Genomic DNA, 6,560 nt, shown 5'->3' on the forward strand with positions numbered 1-6,560 from the left:
AGTAATACCAATATTACAAATTAAACATAATTAATAAACAGATAACTAAAATTTACGATGATAATCCTCTATTACTTACACTACTACATGTATTGATTAATAATTACAAACTATACCAAATTAATTATATAATACATTTGAATAACTTCAATTGTAAATGACAAGACAATTATCAATTAAAATTGTCTAGTAGCCAGCCCAAAGTTTTCATATATTCCACGCTAGCATGACGCTGAATTATAATTATAATGTTAGTTTTATCTCATTTTAACATATTTTTTTCTTTTTTACAGGTATGTACCTCCTTTAACGTTTCATATTTGAAATGTGGGGGAGTATTTTGATAGCACTACACAGTTGGGGTAAGTATAGTAATTATTTTATTAAGCTTGTTTTGTGTATTATTCCATGCAATGCAGTGCCCCTTTTCCGCTCTTATTATATTTTTCCACTTGTGTTTTGATATATACCTAGCCAGCAAGATGGTTAACTGGCAACACTAAGTAAGATAATCATTTGACTTAATGTTGCTAGTTGTGAGGCTTTCTCAAGTTACCCTTATATTTTGGAAAGACTGTATTACACTACAGGCCCACCGCAATATATTCTTAATTTTTTTAAAGCATTTTCTTATTGTACAAATATTTAACAATTTATGTTGTATAAATATTATAGGGAAAGTAAAAATAATCTGATATTACTGAATGACTTTATACTAATGCTATAGACCGAATAGTGTATAAGAAACATATAATGCCTAATTTACACTCAGCCCGAGTGGGCAGGGCAGTGAGCAACGCGAGAGTGTAAACATGATACTTCCCGTCCCATCGGCGCTGCCACTCGCCCTGCCCGGCGCTCCCTCGAATGTGCGAGTGGCAGCGTGTATTTACATTCAGCCCTCTCGCTCAGTTGTCGCCCGGCGTTTTAAGCGGAAGGACGTGTTGCTTTTTTTTTGTCTAGTTGTAAACGTCAGCATTAACCATGCCTACGCCACCACCGCCACTAGAGTGGAGTAATGAAAAAATAATACAGTTTTTGCAGTTTTACGAAAGTGAGAGAATAATATGGGATCCACGTGTTAAAAATCATAAAGTGAAGCATAAAGTACACGATGCGTGGAATCGCATAAGTATTCAAATGGACAATACTCCAATAAAAGAGCTAAAATGGAAGAAGAAATCGCTTATGGCTACATTTCGACCACTCTTAAAGAAAAAGAAAGCGTCCATACGTTCAGGAGCAGATGTTGATGATGTGTTCCAGCCAATATGGTTTCCTTTTGAAACTATGGAAAGATTTTTAGGCACACTGTATGACGTAGAAGAAACCATGAAAACGGAACAAAAGGTAATTTCGTTCAAATATTAAAACACTTGCTATAATCATTTTTATTGGGTGGTTATTACAGCTTACATATTACAACTATTTAGTTATTTTCTGTATTCAAATTATTAAAATAATACGCAAATTCAGTTCGGATTTCACAAATGTTTCTAGATGAGCGTCTTGGTACGTTCGCTATTGGCCTAATAGCTAAATTGTCTGGGTTGGTTTGATTTTGCCTCCAAGAGACATTTAATTACAATATGCTTCCCATCTATAGCTCCGACACATCGAGGAAATTTCCTCCTAAATCCCTCTTCTATATAGATAACCACCAACGGAAGTGTTTGTGGTAACTTAAACAGAAAAAATATATTTATTTAAATTTTCAGAATTCTCATACTGAACATGAGGCACAATCTCCAGATGTCGAACCGTCACTTCAATCGCCATCACGCCATCAAATCAGTTCGCCGCCACAGTCAGTTCCTTCGCCGTCACAGTCAGTTTTTACACAGGCAGGAGCATCATCAACACCAGTATATAAAAGGCCAAACAAAGTCAAAAAAAGACCAAGCCTTGACATAGATGAGGCACAAAATAAAATATCTCAGACTTTAGACACTTTGAACCAAGTGCTAAGAGATAAAAGAAATTATACAAATGAAAAGAATGAAGACGAGTGTGATCTTTATGCGAAACTCTTAGCTACAAAATTACGAAAATATCCCGAGTCAATACGGGGAACAATTATGTACCAAATAGATGGGTTACTTTTGCAAAATCCTTATCCGACCATCGACCATCAAGTTGATCGACCATCAAGTGTCTTCTCAAATCATTCATCGCAATCACAGTATTCAGATTACCAAGTCACATCAAACCCACCGAATCAACAATCTCAACGTGTTTATACCATGCAACCAACGGCACAGTCTGACTCATCAGTAGATGTCAGTATTCCAGAAATGAGCCCGGAAATGATTGAAATTTCAGCTTCTCCAAGCCATGTGATGCCACCAAGCCCATCAACACAATACGTCTTGGAACCAAAAGTACAGCCCAGATTCCCAGAATGAAGTGTTACACCTCACGAAATGAATGTGATTGAAAGAGCCTACTAGAATGCTACCCAGAACTGAATTCTATTGTTTTTTTCATTTACATTGTTTCATTTTATTAGTGATGTGATACGCCGTGTAGTTTTGATTATATCATTCCTATAATTTAATACAATAAAACATAATTTTAAAGTACTTGTGTTACTTACCTTAATTTGATCCTTGAGAACATAGTTGATAGCTTTGCATACTTCAGGAATAATTAACGAAATAGCTGATGTAGAAACCTTGAATAAGTAGTGGAGACTTTTATAACTATCCCCTGTTGCTAAATATCGTAATGTTAATGCCAAACGTATCTTTGCTGGTATAGGCATTCGCAGTCTGGTTTGCTGTTTTTCGATCATAGGTTCCAATTCTATGTAACAAGAATTCAAAATCAGCAGTTGATATTCTGCAATAGTTAGAAAACTCGCCAGCATCTTTGGAAGTCAACTCCATAAAAAAACTATTCATGCTGTTTCTGTAACAAAAATATAATATTCATTATTCACATCTTGAACTAATATCAAAAGTGTACATTTAGGAAGTTCTATAGTACTTACGTCGTTCGATTCAGATGAATTTTTTTCATCCACTATCTTCTTTGGAGATAGCGTCTTTTTTTTAAATATCTTTTCACAACATTTAAATAATTCATTACACTAAGCAGACATGCAGCTGGTGCCGCAACAACGTCGACGTCCGCCATCTTTGCGAGTCGCCCGTTAAATAAATATAAGGGGTGAGTGTAAACGACACTCACTCGCGTCGACTCTCGTCGACGCTGACGCGGTAATATTTACGGCAGCGCGAGTGCCAGGGGAAGCGGCTGAATGAAAACGTAGCATAAGGATGGTAAACCTGGTAGCAACCTAGATGGGCACGGAAAATTCTATTGTCAGATTTATATACATGTTGACCTAATCTAGTTTGGAGATGTTTGTACGAACCAATTATAGTAAACAGTAAGTTATATATTTGTGTAAACCCTTCGCTATCTCTTTGGTAACGAATGTATTTCGGAAAGATTAATTAAAATATAATGTTGTTGAAGTTATGAAGCCAATCTTACTAATATTATAAACGTTAATTTATGGGATTATGGGACTATATATGAATGGATGGTGGAATGTATGTTTGTTACGCTTTCACGCAAAACTACTGATGAAACTTTACAATATAGCTTATACATCAGAATAACAAATATGTAAATTGGACGAAATATCAATCGCGAATTAGTTAGTTTAATAAAACAATAAAAAACCTAAAAACAACCTTAGTGTTGATTTAATTTAACATCATGAAATGATAATGAAGATATGTAAACAGCACGCATGTTTATATTTATTATTATAAATTAACTTTTACCATTAAATGTGGGCGGTTGCATTAGCGTAGGTGTAGGTGTACAGAGATAAGGGCATTTGTTAACGAGACGGTTTCTACCCACTTTAGCTTGCGAATAGTGCGGATCTGTGCTAAACTGACATTTCGGCGTCAACATGAATGAATGGCTATAGAAATTTAAGTACCATTAATTCAATTCCTATCAACGCATCAATGGTTTTACTATTAATCAATGATGCAACAACACAATCAGCACGAGCCTTCAATGGAATATCACATACAACTGTTAAGTACATGAAATTTAAAAAGAATATCTGTTTCTACTCACTACAGCGCGAGGATCTGTGCTTATCTGACATTATGGCGCCAACATTAATGAATGGCTTTAGAAATTGAAATACAATTAATTCATTTCCAATAAATGCGTCATGCGTCGATGCAACAAAATAATTAACTTGAACATTTAATAGGATATCATCTACCACCGTTTATCAAACACTAGTACTAAAATCAGTTACACAAGTCAAGTTTTTTCTATTAATGTTTTATTCCAACCGTTGAGTTCTGTCTACAGATTCAATGAAACCAATTGAAATTTTTAGAGCCTTACGTCCTGTAATTGCGGTGGATTCTTAGTTGAATTTGTTTTACAAATTGATAATGACATAAAATCGTGTTGATTGCAATTGGATGGTCTGTCAGCGGTATTTAAAGCGAGAGCACTTGGCACTTTTAGTTATAAATGTCGTCTTTGTGTGTGACTCTATCACATCACACGTGTTAATTGAAGTATCTTCATATATTGGAATGTCTATATTATAAAGTCTATCAGTTTGTTAACTTTTCACGACTAAATTGCAGAAAGTTGTGACGTCTGTACTATACTTATATTGTAAATTCTAAATTTCTATCAGTTTGTTACATTTTCATCACGAAACTAAAGATAGGGTCCTAATATTTAGTATGTGAATAGATTGTATCATGACGCTCATATGATGCTAGTGCTAGTGACCATCAACCATATATAGACCCGGATTTTGGTCTACCTTAGTTCCGGCGAAAAATAGTTTACAAGAGACCTAAGGCCAAAGTTCATTCATTACTGTAATTGAAATACTGTGCGTTATTTATAAATTGTTTGTAAAATAGAATGACAACTCTATTTTTATATATTATATTGATTTATATATATGAATTATATTTATGGTTTTGCATAAAATGTATTAGCGATCACCTCTTGCTGCTCATTCAGTATGAAAAGTTGAGAAGTGACCGGCAAAATTGGTTATTCGAATCGGATGAAGAATAGACCGCCAGGGGCAGACATGCGACGCAATTCTTTGTGTAATTGGATAAAATGGCGGCGACCTTGACCTGGGGGAACGAGAGACATCTGAACCTGCGGATCGATCTCGAATGAATGAGTGAATGAGACACTTACAATGGTCGAGCCAGTTGAGAATGCAATGTGACAGGACAAAGCCTTGCAATGCTTTGTCTTTATTTATATGTTACATCACCAGTCTTCAACGTTTTACAAATCAAGGGCCAAATAAAATAATTCTGCATAGCGGACCGAATCAAGGCACTTTTTTTTGTATTAAAAGTACTTTTTAATACTTAATTGTTGTCGTTATTGAGAGTGGGCCTATGCTGGTGGGCCGCAGACAACACAACGGCGGGCTGCAAGCAGCCCGCGGGCCGCGGTTTGAAGACCTGAATTGAATTGTCCTGAACTATTTATTTATTTATTTGCTTTGAATAGGTTACATTGTTCTTACAAATTAATTTACAGTTCCATATTCAGATACATTTTGAGCATGCAAATTTAAATTCATGTTAATATAACTTGTTAAATGTGAACAACAAATGTCATAATTAATTATATTGTTAAATGTCCAAAATTAAGTAATAATAAGTATGTCCAAAATTGAAATTAGTGAATTAAAATTAAATGTAATAATATATTTTATAATTATTAATGTATTTAAAATTACGCTGGATAATAGTTACTAGTGGTGTAGTAAACACCAATTCTGCCCTTGGCCCACAGATGCGTACGTGACGTATAACACGCGTTTTATATTCCGGCAGTTGTCTCTCTCCCACTTTTGTTTATTTGGGTCAATCAGCTGACTAGAATATTCTATATGTTGTAACAATTACCCTGCTTGTACCAGTTGTTAGTTTGTAAAGGTTTAATATAAAATGCATGTATGACAGCCTCGGTAGTTACAACGGATATGATTGTTTGTATTGGTCTTGACGTTTCCATGTATAATATGTATGTATTCACCAAAAATGTATCTATATATTTATATCAGTTGTCTAGTACTCATAACACAAGCTCTGCTTACCTTGTACTAGATAGTGCTGTGTGAATTATTAGGGGTTATATTATGTTATATATTATGTATAGTTATTCTGTTTAATAACTCTTCTTCAGTTCTTACAAATTTCGTATAAATGAATAAATAAGCAATACTTGTCAATTTTTATACTTACCTTCTAATAATTAACTTTATAATAACAAAAATTTTATACATAATATTATGTATAACATTTTTCTTTTTAAAAGAAGCTGGTAATGGATATGGAAGAGCGGGATGTTCAAGCTTTACAAACGGTTCTATAGTAGGATAAATTTATCTTATTTCACGCGAGCAAAGTCGCCAGATACAGCTTATACAAGTATACTTTTTTTTTAAGTATAATATATCAACCTGGAATTTACTGTGTTGTGTCTGCCTTATACAATATCATATGTACTAACAATACCTATAC

General features: G+C 34.3%; 1 pseudogene; it reads left to right on the forward strand.

Annotated features, from left to right (window-relative positions):
- The first annotated feature begins 961 nt into the window (after nucleotides 1-961).
- Nucleotides 962-2,468, forward strand: LOC131846299 (uncharacterized; annotated as a pseudogene).
- Nucleotides 2,469-6,560: the final 4,092 nt, after the last annotated feature.

The sequence above is a fragment of the Achroia grisella genome, unplaced genomic scaffold (assembly GCF_030625045.1).
Source record: "Achroia grisella isolate CSIRO2021 unplaced genomic scaffold, CSIRO_AGI_Agris_v1 utg109, whole genome shotgun sequence".
NCBI lineage: Eukaryota > Metazoa > Arthropoda > Insecta > Lepidoptera > Pyralidae > Achroia > Achroia grisella.